A 15,159-nucleotide genomic window follows, 5' to 3' on the forward strand; every position below is an offset into this window, starting at 1 on the left:
CACGTTAATGCACATAGAATTTTTTAATTTACCCTCCTTTACTAAAATCTTTAAATGAGTATATTAGTAATTTCGAGGTGTGAATAAGTTGAATTTTCTCTTGTGTTGAATGAGCTTTGCATACTTTATTGTCTCCTTTTTGAAAATATTAAGTGTGTTTAAAAAGCAAATTTGATGTTTGATGTTTAAGAATAAAATTAATTTTTAAATAGGCTACAAATAATAAGATTATCACTGTCTCAATTTGTTTGTGTAATTATTTCATATTAAACTTTACTAAATTTTACAAGCTGTGTGATTTAAGACGAATTGATTTGTACCTTCATATTTTATAGACTTAGACTTAGCAGTATATTAAATATTTTTTATTTATTTTAAACTAAAAACTACCTCAAGGAGAAAGAATTATACACACGTAAAACCATTGTTCAATGGTGCCTTCTTGCATACGCCTTCTTTTAGGCCGACCGCACAACACGGTCTGTATTTGAATTGCGGGTTGGTGCCGTTGCTTTCGGCTGTGTCGCGATTGGTTGAATTTTTTTCTAACAATTCCACCACAGAAAATAATACAGGTTGAAAACATTCTCTTGTTGTTTAACCGGTTGTTCATGATCGCAATAGTGTGAGTTTAGATCTACAAAACGTATGATTTCGTTCTTTCTAAGTTTTATGCCTTCTTCAATTAAATTCATTTAATTTTGTCAATTGATGTCAAAAGTCTTTTACAGTTTTAACTCTCTTTTTTCATTAGGGAGTATAACTAGCATTTTTCGTTTCTATACTGAACTCTTGTTTAGTTTCAATATTTAACATTTTCTGAAATGACAAATTATGAAAATTATTTGCCCTAAATATTCCAATTATTATTGGTATACATCAATGCAGTTCTGGCTTAAACAGCCCTCCATTTTAACCTGTATAAACCCATGGGGTCAGTTTCGACCTTTAGTACAACTGTTTGTTACAATAAAAGTTTATTTGCTCCATATTCTGGGTATGTAATTGTTATATGTACTAGTACACTAATACTTTAACCTGGATAAGCCCATGGGGTTAGTATCGACCCTCTACTAGTACAACTGTATGTTAGAGTAACAGTTTATTTGCTCCATATTCTGGGTATGTAATTGTTATATGTACTAGTACACTAATACTTTAACCTGAATAAGCCCATGGGTTTAGTATCGACCCTCTACTAGTACAACTGTATGTTAAAATAACAGTTTATTTGCTCCATATTCTGGGTATGTAATTGTTATATGTACTAGTACACTAATACTTTAACCTGAATAAGCCCATGGGGTTAGTATCGACCCTCTACTAGTACAACTGTATGTTAAAATAACAGTTTATTTGCTCCATATTCTGGGTATGTAATTGTGATATGTACTAGTACACTAATACTTTAACCTGAATAAGCCCATGGGGTTAGTATCGACCCTCTACTAGTACAACTGTATGTTAAAATAACAGTTTATTTGCTCAATATTCTGGGTATGTAATTGTGATATGTACTAGTACACTAATACTTTAACCTGAATAAGCCCGTGGGGTTAGTATCGACCCTCTACTAGTACAACTGTATGTTAAAATAACAGTTTATTTGCTCAATATTCTGGGTATGTAATTGTGATATGTACTAGTACACTAATACTTTAACCTGAATAAGCCCATGGGGTTAGTATCGACTAGTACAACTGTATGTTAAAATAACAGTTTATTTGCTCAATATTCTGGGTATGTAATTGTGATATGTACTAGTACACTAATACTTTAACCTGAATAAGCCCGTGGGGTTAGTATCGACCCTCTACTAGTACAACTGTATGTTATAATAACAGTTTATTTGCTCCATATTCTGGGTATGTAATTGTTATATGTACTAGTACACTAATACTTTAACCTGGATAAGCCCATGGGGTTAGTATCGACTAGTACAACTGTATGTTATAATAACAGTTTATTTGCTCCATATTCTGGGTATGTAATTGTGATATGTACTAGTACACTAATACTTTAACCTGGATAAGCCCGTGGGGTTTAGTATCGACCTTTAGTACAACTGTTTGTTATAATAACAGTTTATTTGCTCCATATTCTGGGTATGTAATTGTGATATGTACTAGTACACTAATACTTTAACCTGGATAAGCCCATGGGGTTAGTATCGACCTTTAGTACAACTGTTTGTTATAATAACAGTTTATTTGCTCCATATTCTGGGTATGTAATTGTTATATGTACTAGTACACTAATACTTTAACCTGGATAAGCCCATGGGGTTAGTATCGACCTTTAGTACAACTGTTTGTTATAATAACAGTTTATTTGCTCCATATTCTGGGTATGTAATTGTGATATGTACTAGTACACTAATACTTTAACCTGGATAAGCCCATGGGGTTAGTATCGACCTTGAGTACAACTGTTTGTTATAATAACAGTTTATTTGCTTCCATATTCTGGGTATGTAATTGTGATATGTACTAGTACACTAATACTTTAACCTGGATAAGCCCATGGGGTTAGTATCGACCTTTAGTACAACTGTTTGTTATAATAACAGTTTATTTGCTCCATATTCTGGGATATGTAATTGTGATATGTACTAGTACACTAATACTTTAACCTGGATAAGCCCATGGGGTTAGTATCGACCTTTAGTACAACTGTTTGTTATAATAACAGTTTATTTGCTCCATATTCTGGGTATGTAATTGTTATATGTACTAGTACACTAATACTTTAACCTGGATAAGCCCATGGGGTTAGTATCGACCTTTAGTATACAACTGTTTGTTATAATAACAGTTTATTTGCTCCATATTCTGGGATATGTAATTGTTGATATGTACTAGTACACTAATACTTTAACCTGGATAAGCCCATGGGGTCAGTATCGACCTTTAGTACAACTGTTTGTTATATAATAACAGTTTATTTGCTCCATATTCTGGGTATGTAATAATAATAATAATAATAAATTATTTATTGCGTAGAACATAAAAACAATGTTATAGCAATCGTCACGTATATCGAGCTAAATTTTCCACTCGTTCTACCATCGAAGTCCCTTCCATACATACAATTTTTGCGTTCACTCTCTCTCTCACTCATTCGAATTGATCCACCACTTCCCCGGTCAGTCAGCCAATTGAGAGGTCTCCCAATTGTGTGCCATAAACTCGTCTATACTGTAGAACGCATGTGTAATCAATGTTGTTTTTAGACGAGCTTTGAATGCCTTCAGCATGGGGACACATTTAATCGAGTTCGGCAAGTTGTTGACAATTCGAACTCCTGCCTGAGAAGGCAAACGCTCGTGAGCTACCGTCCTGTGTCTTCCAGTTCGGTAGTCATCCCTGCCTCTAGTTGCATAAGAGTGTAAATCACTACCTCTTGTGTGTTCGCATTTGGATTTGAAAAAAAGACACGTTTCCAAGACGTAGAGGCAAGGTAATGTCAACAATTTTAGATTTTTGAAATTTTAGTTGTGTATGTAATTGTGATATGTACTAGTACACTAATACTTTAACCTGGATAAACCCATGGGGTTAGTATCGACCCTCTACTAGTACAACTGTATGTTAGAGTAACAGTTTATTTCTTTTATATTCTTTGGATCTTAATTAACTTTTACGTTAGGTTAATGAAATCAAAAATTATTATCTTAACATATTACGAAACCCGTATATAATTTAATAAACGTACCTTAATGACGTTTTGAGTTTAGAAATTAATGCAATTATGGTTGATAATTCATATTATTAAAGCGCAATTACACTTTTGGGTTAAAATAATTAGCTTTCTGTTACGTTAATCGAGTAGCAATATAAAGTAGTAAATATTTAACAAAAATGGTATTATACTTAATATTCACAAACATATACTAGTGAAACTTAGAGTTTAGGAATTAATGAAAGTGTGGTAGGAAATAATTCATACTATACTGCATTAAATCATAGAAATTCATTATGGAAACGCTACCAACAGTTAACACAACGTTTCATATTGTTAAAATAAATGTAAAAATATGCGGATGGTAGGTAGGTAGCAAGAAATAGAATAAAATTCACATTTTAAGTAGCAGTTGGGCGATAAGTCAATCACAACATTTAAAATTGTAACAATTTTGGTATGGTGTATAAGAGTCATAATTGTTATAAAAACATTGCGATACCATCGCTGTAGCCTACATAAAATAACTTAATATTTTACTTTTAACCGTCTTTTTATCCTCTGCTTACACCATTTTTTCCATGTTTATTTTTAAATATAGTATGTGTTTAAAATTATATTGTAAAATCAAAACGTTGCTTTGAACTAAAATGAATGTAATTTTTAATTGGTTCTATAAAAGAGACATTTGTACAATGTTCTGGTTGTCCCCCAGCTAAGGGCGCGCGCACCTGATCGTTATCAGGTCTGGCGCCATTTTGTTGGTCACCCCGGCAACCCCAGCAAGTCTAATCCCATTGGTCGACCGTCACAGCACCCGGCTCCCCCATTTGAAGGGACGTAACCCACAAATTAATTGAACCACTGTTCTTCCAGTTTTAAAGTACTTTGATTTTTACACAGTAATTTTCTATTGTCTTTCAACAGTGAATGACTTTGTTGTAATTTTATCTAACCATTTCACGTATTTTACATTAAATTATAAAATACACGGAATGAGACTCTAAAAACACTTTATGGTAGTTTAAAACCTGACCATTGTTTCGTTCAATACATTTTAAATAACTCTTATAGTAAATATTTAGTTAGCTAGTTATTAACTTTTTTTCCTCGCAAGAAGCGCAATTGTGGTACAAAATTCTAAACTCATCAAAGAAATCTACGATATGATGCGACCAAATTCTGCAACACGTCATCTTACACGAGAAGAACGTCAATCTATTAGTTTCTTGCAATACAATAAACGCATATTTACTGTACGAAATTAAAAACATCAATGGCTGTGCGACCTGGGATGCCCAATTTCTGCACTACGTCATCATGTACGAGAAGGACATGATATAAATGTTGTACTTTTGAAGCAGAATCTACTGTAATGACTTATTATCTAGATATTTGATCATCCTTTCATTGCAGAAATTACTCAATACACGATTCAATGTTCACAATTGCAACTTCCCCTATGCCACAGCTTGCGATAAAACATACAGCTTTCCTATTATAACATTAGAACGTTTGACCACCACAGAGGTCTGTGACAACATTGCGTAAGTAGCAGACACAAACGTACTCTACTGAAGTGTCGAAGAGGCAAAAGATTTCTACAAATATCAGTGACATTTTGAATCATGCTCCCACCTATAACACAAACGTTTCATTAAGACAACGTTATAACTGAGGGCTTAATAATATCGAGTCTCTGATCAACAATTATATAGCAAATAACGAGTTGTGCATTTAACACTATGCATAATTGCTAGTTTGTAATAAAAGGGCTATGAAAAATGAAGAAACAGAAAAGGATCATTAATATCCATTAATGAAGCACAAGAAAGGGTGATAGGCCGTTACTTAAGGTTCTCGAAGTTGACTCCCGCGTCTTTGTAGATGGCATTAAGCTATTCAGGATTTTTCTCATGATAACTAGTTATGTCTAAGATAATGTTAACGCTGCATCTTGCTGATGTCCCATGGAACGACATGGAATTGAACTTAAAGCGTGTTCTTGTATTCTGCAGGATAGCATCGCCTATCATGCATGATTGCGAATTCACTGATGTTCCTTAACACTTTTTTCAGAGAACTTCTCAATACACTTCAATAATTCTCTTATTTTGATAACATTACATGGTGCTAATATCCGCCAATCACTTGTTTATTACTACTCACTATGGTTGCTTCAGCAATCTACATTAGTCATGAAGTTCAATTTGTTCAAGATACTCGTGGATTCCTGGGAAATCGACTTGTTTTTATCGATATAGATGTTTTTCTAAGATGTAGTGAAAGACATATCCAGCTGTATACACTGAAAGTAAGAAGATATATTCAGATGGCGAAGTTTTTCAGAGGACAACAACACCATTGAACGTTTCGACGACTTGGAAGGATAATCCCACCTTACATCGACTTTTCGCTCAATATATACTTTTAAGAAAGATATTGTAAAGGTTTTGGAGTAAATCATAAATTAAGCACGGTGAATCATGTATGTGTAGTATTTGTTTGTTATTCAAAGTCAAAGTCTTTATTGCAACAAAGAACAAGTTGGTAACTCATACAGTTGACGTCAAGTTGCCACAAGGCATTACACAACAAATAATAGTTAATACTACTTATGTCTTTACAGATACATCTTCACTTAGAGTTAAAATAGAGTTCAAGTAATGAAATCAATTCTTCACATAAAATTAAAACTAACAATCAACAAATGGGAGCATAGATAAAGCGGAGTACAACAATTGAAGTTAGTCAACATTTGATGTTGACAAAACTAATTAAGACTTAAAATTCCATTTAAGGTAATGCACAATGATAGAAAAAATGTAAAAACATGCATTTAAAAGATCCTTTATATACACAGAATTCAAAATAGTTAATTAATATGTCAAATAAGGGAAGGTCATCAATTAATAAAAGTAAAAATTCCATTATATACAAAGCATTCAAAATTGTTAAAACAGTAATATCACAGATAAGGCAAGGTCATCAATTAAAGCTAATGTCAATGGTTGAAAGATCTAAAAACTCATTTACACTGTAAAAAGGATTCCTCAGTAGCCAGCTGTACAATTTTGTTTTAAAACATTTAAAATCGATATCACGAGCATTTCTAGGAAGTTTGTTGAACATATTTAAGCCTACGTAAGAATAAGAGTTTTGTGTCTTGCTAAGCCTAACATGAGGTAAATCAAGTCAATCTCTGTATCTGGTGTTGTAGTTGTGAATGTCATTCCTAAATACAGTAGAACCCCTCATATCCGGCCACCACGGGACCGAGCCCCTGGCCGGATAACGATTCGGCCGGATAAACCAACCTACAGTACACAGCACTTGACGAAACAAAACAATTGTACTGTACTGTACTAACCGCACTGGAAATAGTCAACGAACTGTTTACAGGTTAAACCTATTAGCTCAACTGAGGACAACACAGGAAAATGTAAACAAATAGATACACCAAAATAACGCAAGAGTCGTGGGAGACTAGTGCGTGCAACTGCGCGTCTGCAAGCCGTGGTAAATAAATTTCGATATTGGCTTCCGAGAAGTGGCCGGATAAACCGAGGTGCGGTAAAACCGAGGCCGGATATGAGGGGTTCTACTGTAAGGAAGAATCAATCCTCAACTTAACTCTAACTAGACAATGAAATATGTACAAATTATTAACCATTATTGTTTTTCTATTGTTATTTCCGTTCATTGTAACAAATTCAAATCTAACCTCATTTCATTCTTGAGATGTCCTACGGACAGATATAAAGACTCAGATAATTATACAAAAATACATTTTTACTGGGATCCGGCAAGATATTTTATCAACCTTCTGAATGGGTAGACTATAGAAGTCAGTCAACTTCCATGATTAGACATGCACTATAATAGAACTCATTCCTTTCTATGTAGAAATTAAGGTACATCTAAATTAGCAGTTTACAGATGAAATCTTTCTCGAGATATACATCCATATGATATATTCACATTTTTGTTCATTCATTTAAGTTTCATACCAATGTTTCAATACTGGAAGTTTCTGTGACTTAAGGAAGGTTACTAAAACACTAGAGTGCGCTGAAATCAAACCTTGTTACTAAATGAGAACTTTTATTTTCCACTCAACTATTTTTACTTATACCTCAATTAATAAAAATTTCACGTGTTGAATCCTCATATGATTTTACTCAGTTTGTTTACAAATTTATTTATCCTCCTTTTTTCTCGTTATTATTATGGTTACCCATAAGACCAATGAATAAATATTAGCTAATGTTTATCGAAATTCCTTGGACTAATATGCGCCATTAACAAACTCAGTGTTTCTCATATAAAACTGAAGCTTCATGTCAACTTTCAAATTTGTCGGTCCGTTCGTTTTAGAGATATCATGCAGACAGACAGGCAGAAATAAACAATTTTTTGCCTCACGGGTGATAGGCTTCGCAAACGCTCAGCCAATTAAGTAGGAATACAAGTCTTACAGGCTATAATATGTTTAATCTAATCATTAAAGACAGGTAATAATAAAAAAATACTTGTTCGTAATTTTTGGAAGCGTTAGACTAGTATAGTCCTAAAAAGATAATTATATCTATGAGTATGAAACGCCTCTTCGTGCACGATTCACAATTATATGAAGCAATTTTCTGAGATCCACAATTCCAAATCTCTTTTAAAAATCAAAAAGGTTTTAATCACAGTTCTACAAGTATCTAAAGTTGTATTCATTCCTAAACATCTCCTGCTTTCTAAACGAACATTAAACTAAAACTATTAAACAAATTATTATTAATGAATTTAAATTTGAACTAATATTCTATAACTATCATATCTTATGTAAAATATATTTAAAAGGTTCTTTCTAGTTATAATTCACATGAACATATCTTATTTAAGTAAAACTTTAAAAATAAGTTGTAAAGGTGGTGATATTTGTTTTTGGTTGGGATATTTTAAAGTCCCATAAATCTTTAAGACAACTTTCTGAAGACAGAGAAAGACAAAAGTGTTTGATTTGTTTCTTTAGGAATTATAAAGAAAATTTAGGCAATTTTTTAATCAGGTTTATAAAACAACCAATGATAGTATGTTATTTTAAAGTATGCACATTAGGTGTAGTTTTCATGTTTAAGACGCGTGCAATAATTTATATATTAAGGAATTTAAATTTTTTTATTAAATATTATCTAAGAAAACGTGTTATAATAAAACGTGTTAACGAAGATTACGACTAGATTTCGCATCAAATTGTGAAGCACGACGAAAACTGATAGTGACTAGTCACAGTACCTTAGGAGTAGTACCGATCTCAACCCCGGACCTCAATATTTGACTTCAATCGAGACGTGAGGACCACTCAACACACGAATACTACTCATAACGTAGATGCCAATAACACCCAAGTCGTCAACGTTTGGAGGCACATCCATACTTCTCACTGTCCCTATTCCACAGTCTAGCGAGACTTAGTTTGAGAATCGATCGACGACATACCTTTTACAATGTTTTTTTTTTTTTTTTTTTTTTTTTTTTTTTTTTTTTTTTTTTTTTTTTTTTCAAAAAATACCAGTGTGTGAAATATAGTTCATATGTTCAATGTCCACACATCATGTGGAATCTATGTTTAAATGTTTTTGAGTTTGGATCTGATTACTCTCTTAGTTCTTATTACTTTAAGTTTCTATTTACTAAGAAAAAGTAACAAAACGCAAGATTATTATCAGTTATTAACAACTTAACAACAGTTATACATCGACTAGTATAACTCCCTTACTTACGATTTACTTAGGAACTCGCCATGTTTTTGCTGTATTCTGAGAATTTAAATTCACATTTCAGTTAGTACATGGTAATTGTATTATTTAGTGTCTTAGTGCATTTACTTTATAAAATAAAAAGTAAATACTTGTGAACTAACAAAAAGGTAATGTAACTTTTACAACTTTTTTCATAGTTACTATTCTTTACGTATACTTATAACGAAGCAAATTCAGGAATAAAAAACAATTTTTGTATATATACATTCCTTAAAGATAAAAAAGAATGATCCATCTACTATTCTCAAATAATTACTTTCCACAACTGAATTAGACATATTGTAGTTAAAACAATTATATTGTTTTATTGTACACAATATTGTAGTTATATTTTATTACAACTAAATTTATTAATAATTTTGTAAATCAATTTTTCACGTTGGCTTTTTGACTTATACCCAATGCAATGTATTACATAAAATCTAGTGATGTTGTCAAAAAGATTGTCCAGTCTTCAAAGTGTTGATAAAGTTGCTAACATGAGTTAGCGTTGAGCACAATGATACATATTGTGACTAACAATCTTTCTGTGGCAACTTCATTACACCAGTAGCAGTCTCCAGTCGTACCAACTGTAATGTAAATTGTCCAGTGTAGATAAAGTTGCTAACATGAGTTAGCGTTGAGCACAATGATACATATTGTGACTAACAATCTTTCTGTGGCAACTTCATTACACCAGTAGCAGTCTCCAGTCGTACCAACTGTAATGTAAATTGTCCAGTGTAGATAAAGTTGCTAACATGAGTTAGCGTTGAGCACAATGATACATATTGTGACTAACAATCTTTCTGTGGCAACTTCATTACACCAGTAGCAGTCTCCAGTCGTACCAACTGTAATCTAAGTATCGTCTTTCTTTACTATTATTAGATGGCAGCTAATTGGTACATGGAGCAGAATAAAATAGACTAGACTTGGGTGTGGGTGGAAAAATACAAATAGAACCAATCCAGGTTGTTGAAGGTAATGCCATTTAATCTATCCTTAACTTCAAAACTATAAATTGGGTTCAGATTGTGAATAATTATTGCAATTTTTAATTTGAGAAATTTGAAAATATTAACTTTTACATGTTATAAATATTTTGTAGTCTATTACGGAGCCGACAATTCCTTCTAAAAACCATGCCGTTACAACTAAAATTTAAATAAATTGTGAGATAATAAACATTATTTTATCTGTATTTGATTTTGAATTCTAAATCAGGACTTATTGCTACTGATGTTTCAGCTAGGCCTCGTTATATCCCCCTCCCTTTTCCTGCCTTTAACAAAAAACCCTATTTGTCAAAGAATGAAATAAGTTAAATTTGGAGTACTGGTTGGCTTATTGCTTTCTGTGCAATAACTTTTGATTTAAAATATCTAGTGACTTGAAACTTAGTATTTCAGTACCTCTTTGTCCTTATGGAATAGAACAATAGAATGTTGCTGAATGAACAAATTAAGTAGAACAATATTGAACGCTACTTGACTAAAACAAGTATTGTACATTTCTATCAGTCTCTTAGAATACACTCTTGTATATACCGATGAATGAACAATAGAATGAACAAATTGAGTAGAACAATATTAAACGCTATTTGACTAAAACAATTATTGTACATTTCTATCAGTCTCGAACAAAACGCGGTATTTATAAACACATATTTTCTTTAGCATAAATATCTTCATTTTTGACATTTATTTTCGAGTTTATTCTAACTCTTTTGTCAGCTTCTTATTCAAATAATCTCTCTATCGTTTTATAATAGTTGCGTCGAGCGCAACTAAATATTAATGTCTTGATCAGTATGAAGACCTTCCACAATTATCTTCAGTTCATATCGTTACAACAAACAGAATCTCTAGCAATTTTCCAGCTTTTGTGAGAAAAATGTTTACGTAACATTCGAGATAGATCTGAAGGATGTGTTGTAAGTAAAAGATACATTATTAACTTGAAATGAAATTCCACATCGATATATTACCTGAATGTTAATTTATAACAGAACATTTCTAGCTTTTTGTTTCGCTTGACTCATCTTTTTGGCTAGCCACTAATACTATCACATAAGACCAACTACTCAATTGTCACCCACTAAGGGTGATCTTTAAACAGTCATTTCAATGGCACTACCATTTCTAAGATTGCGTATTCATTTTGTCAAAATAGTTATTTCTTACCACATAAAAACTTTATTAATACTCTCGAGTTTATACTTTATGAAATGCTATTTAAAACTATGATATGGCTTCATAGCGTTCATTTAGTTTGCTGTTTGGTAATGTAATTATCATTAAATAACAAAGCATTAACAATGTTATGAGAGAATATTTTAACAAACATAATTGTTACATTTAATTTCAACTCATTAATAAGAGTTTTTTAATTAAATCAAAATCTATTTCCAACTCGAAGTAAAGTATTTATAACGATTTGTTATTTGCACAAAAACTAGCAAAGAAAAAAACTATTTCTGACACACGATCCTCATATGGATGAGGTGGCCTCTTTTAAAATTATAGACACTTTAATGTAGTACCTTATTAGTCACATTTATTTATTCTAACCAAAATAAAAAGATTTAGAGAAAAAATATTCACGCCTATATTAGCAGCTACATTTTAGATTTTAGATCCAAAGACAATGCGACGTAATAACTATTTCACAAGAAGCGTATCCAGATTTGATTTCCACATTGTTTTTTAATTTCGGTCCAGAACACGATTGAAAAGAGTTTGTTATATTTGGAATAGATATATTTCTGAGATATTATATTAACTTATAGAATAATTCTTCTAATGCGTGTACAGGATTAAGGAAATTCCGATGTACATAAGACATGGTGGTGCTCAACTACATTGTATTTTACTAAAAGAGAGTTCCATAGAATGTAAATTAACCAGTAGAGTTACAAAACACGAAGTAAATTTAAATCAAGATGCATAATTTCGTATTGTAAGAAAAAGTGTCAGAATTGCCAATTAAAGTTAAATAACATTCTGGAACATTCTTTGAAAACTTCACTCCACTTTAATCCAAACCGAGAGCAGTAACATAATTGACTCTGTGTTTTTCTCACGTACACACTGCCTGTTATCTCTTCTATAGAAATAATGTTCAAACTTTGCAAAACTCTTTGCTTTGGAAGAGCAAACTCATTTCCATGAATTTAGATCCATAGGAAGGGTAAACTTTAATGTAAAAGTGTCCAATAAATATTTAATGGGAATGTCTAAAATGGCAAGAACTAACCACGTAGTCATAATTTGAAATGCAGTGTTAAAATAACTATCCGTTCTAATATCTATTACAACGCCTTGCTATTATTCTTTAGCTTCAGTCAAAGCTTTAAAATATAAATAATGATCTCTTAGTGTATTTCAAAAATTAAACATTTAAAATTTTATACTGTGATATTACAGCAATTAACAATAAACACAACGCTAATTCAAAACAATCGTTATATACTTGTATATTTTTCGATATAATTCATATCGTTTAATGGCCAGCAAAACGTTCTAATTGATATAAGTATATTAGATTTTAAATATCGTAGAGTAAAACTGAAATGAGCTTTTATTAATTTTCACGTAACTTATAACAACGTTCTTTACACGAGTACATTATAACTTTTAAAGTTCAAAAATGGATGCCGAAAACAGATTTGAGTAGTATACGACTAGTCTGCATAGTATAGATATGAATGAACGCTATCGATATCATAATTTCTAAAGATTACAATCTGATTATTGTATTCAATATGCCCTGAATGAGTTTTAAAGAAAGTCACATAGTTATATTAATTTATGAATCGTTTTTCTGGTTATTTCATACTTAATATATTCCGTAATATTATGGGTTCTTAAATTCACTCAATATTTTTTATTTATGATATGACCATGTATAAAGAAAAAATATAGTATTTGATCATTTTCATTTTTTTAATTAGTAATTAGCTTTATAGATACGTTTTTTAAGTTCAAATATATCAGAGTTTCCAAGTTTTGAAAATAATATTGAAGACTCGTTATAGAAACAACTTGGTACAAAAAACTACTAAGTACTCTTCGATTTTATGTTTCGAGATAGCAGCGTAGACAAAAACTACATTTCTTCAGACTTTCCAAAAAGAGGTATGTATCAGCAAGAAATGAATTAATTTTGTGAAAAGTCCAAACTGAAACTTTAAAAAGCATTTGCTAATAATAGTTTTGGGTACCCTTTCCATTTTGTAAACATGCATTACATTCAAGCTTGTTTGATAAAAGAATTATGTATTTTACATCATACAAAAAAAAACTTTGTGCATATCAGACTTTTTAATTAGATTTTTTTTGTCTAAGTTTAAAATTCGAAATAAATTTATTTTGGTTATACTTAATTGAAAGAGAACTATGATAAATTATACCTTAATTTCAGTATTAAAATATATTTATAATAAATTCATATATATATATATATATATATATATATATATATATATATAATCAAGCTACAACTATTTTTAATTTATTATGTATTAACTTTAATATTTAATTATACTTGTTTCTTTTTTCTTACTAAGGGGTCTAGTGTGTAGAATGTTCACGAAAAAAGAATAAACATTGACGGTGCTAAATTCAATCCATGTGGAACGCCCTTAACAAGTTTTTAAACTCCATATCAAAGTAAACAAATTTGTTTACGTTTTCTAAAATATTACTAATACATTAAATTCAATTAATAAATATATTACATATTTTCGTGCTTTGTGTTTAATTTGTATTTTAAATACGTGTTTGTTACTCAATTAATTTTAACTTTTTGTATCAATTTAAGAATGTTAATTGTTTACAAACCTTGTTCTGGGGTGGCAGGTACAGTATGTAATCCAGCACATGTGCTCGGACCGTGGCGCACTCACATACTGAGAACCCTTCCACGCAGGCTGACCGGTCCCGGCTCTACAGCTGATTGTGGTCGTGGGCTGGGGGTTGGGTTACACCATGGCGTTGCTGGTGCCGTACCGGTCGTTCTCATTCAAAAATAACCTCAGAAACAGGACAGTTTGAAATAAAGTAATTTTCAAAATTACAAGCACACGAACCTTGGACATTCTTTCTTGTTATTAATTAAAAGTGTCCGTCAATAAACTCTAGTTGTTTTAAATCCTTGACAAGATAAACATGAAAAATTGTAACACTGATAGCTTTTGCAAGTTGGATGAATGCAACGTGAATTTATAATCTCGTTCTAATATTGTCTGCATGGTTATTTTTTGGAAGAATCACGTGTATATTCTTCTGTATAAAATCTCTCCAGGATGTATGCATCATCGTATTCTACTACGGTTCATCACTGTTATGATGTTATTTTCCATTTAAACCATCACCATTTTCGAATCAGTTAGTTATCTTAAAGGACCCGAAGATGTGTCTGTAGGCTCTACACTTACCCAAATGGCACTCAAAGAGTTAACATCGATAACTACAGCTATTCAGGAAATGTTATGTTATTTTCTTTAAACAATAGTAATGAAATTAACGCATTATGCCTAATATGATAGTAAATTGATAATATTTCAAAACACTTTTTTACACTTAAACCAGTGAACTAAACTATTGAACCAAGTTTTCTAATCCTTTATTTCACATACAAGTATGAGCTCAAGCTTTAATGTGGCCCAGGGTAAAGTAGA

At 31.5% G+C, this 15,159-nt stretch overlaps 1 protein-coding gene across 1 annotated transcript in view; it reads right to left on the reverse strand.

The window, feature by feature from the left end:
* Positions 1–14,516, reverse strand: part of LOC124359211 (protein glass) — a 41,041-nt gene extending 26,525 nt beyond the window's left edge. The window contains exon 1 of the mRNA XM_046811774.1: positions 14,321–14,516. The gene's annotated coding sequence lies outside the window, so the exon portion shown is untranslated. The remainder of the gene's footprint in view (positions 1–14,320) is intronic.
* Positions 14,517–15,159: the final 643 nt, after the last annotated feature.

This window comes from Homalodisca vitripennis, chromosome 4, assembly GCF_021130785.1.
Source record: "Homalodisca vitripennis isolate AUS2020 chromosome 4, UT_GWSS_2.1, whole genome shotgun sequence".
Classification (NCBI taxonomy): domain Eukaryota; kingdom Metazoa; phylum Arthropoda; class Insecta; order Hemiptera; family Cicadellidae; genus Homalodisca; species Homalodisca vitripennis.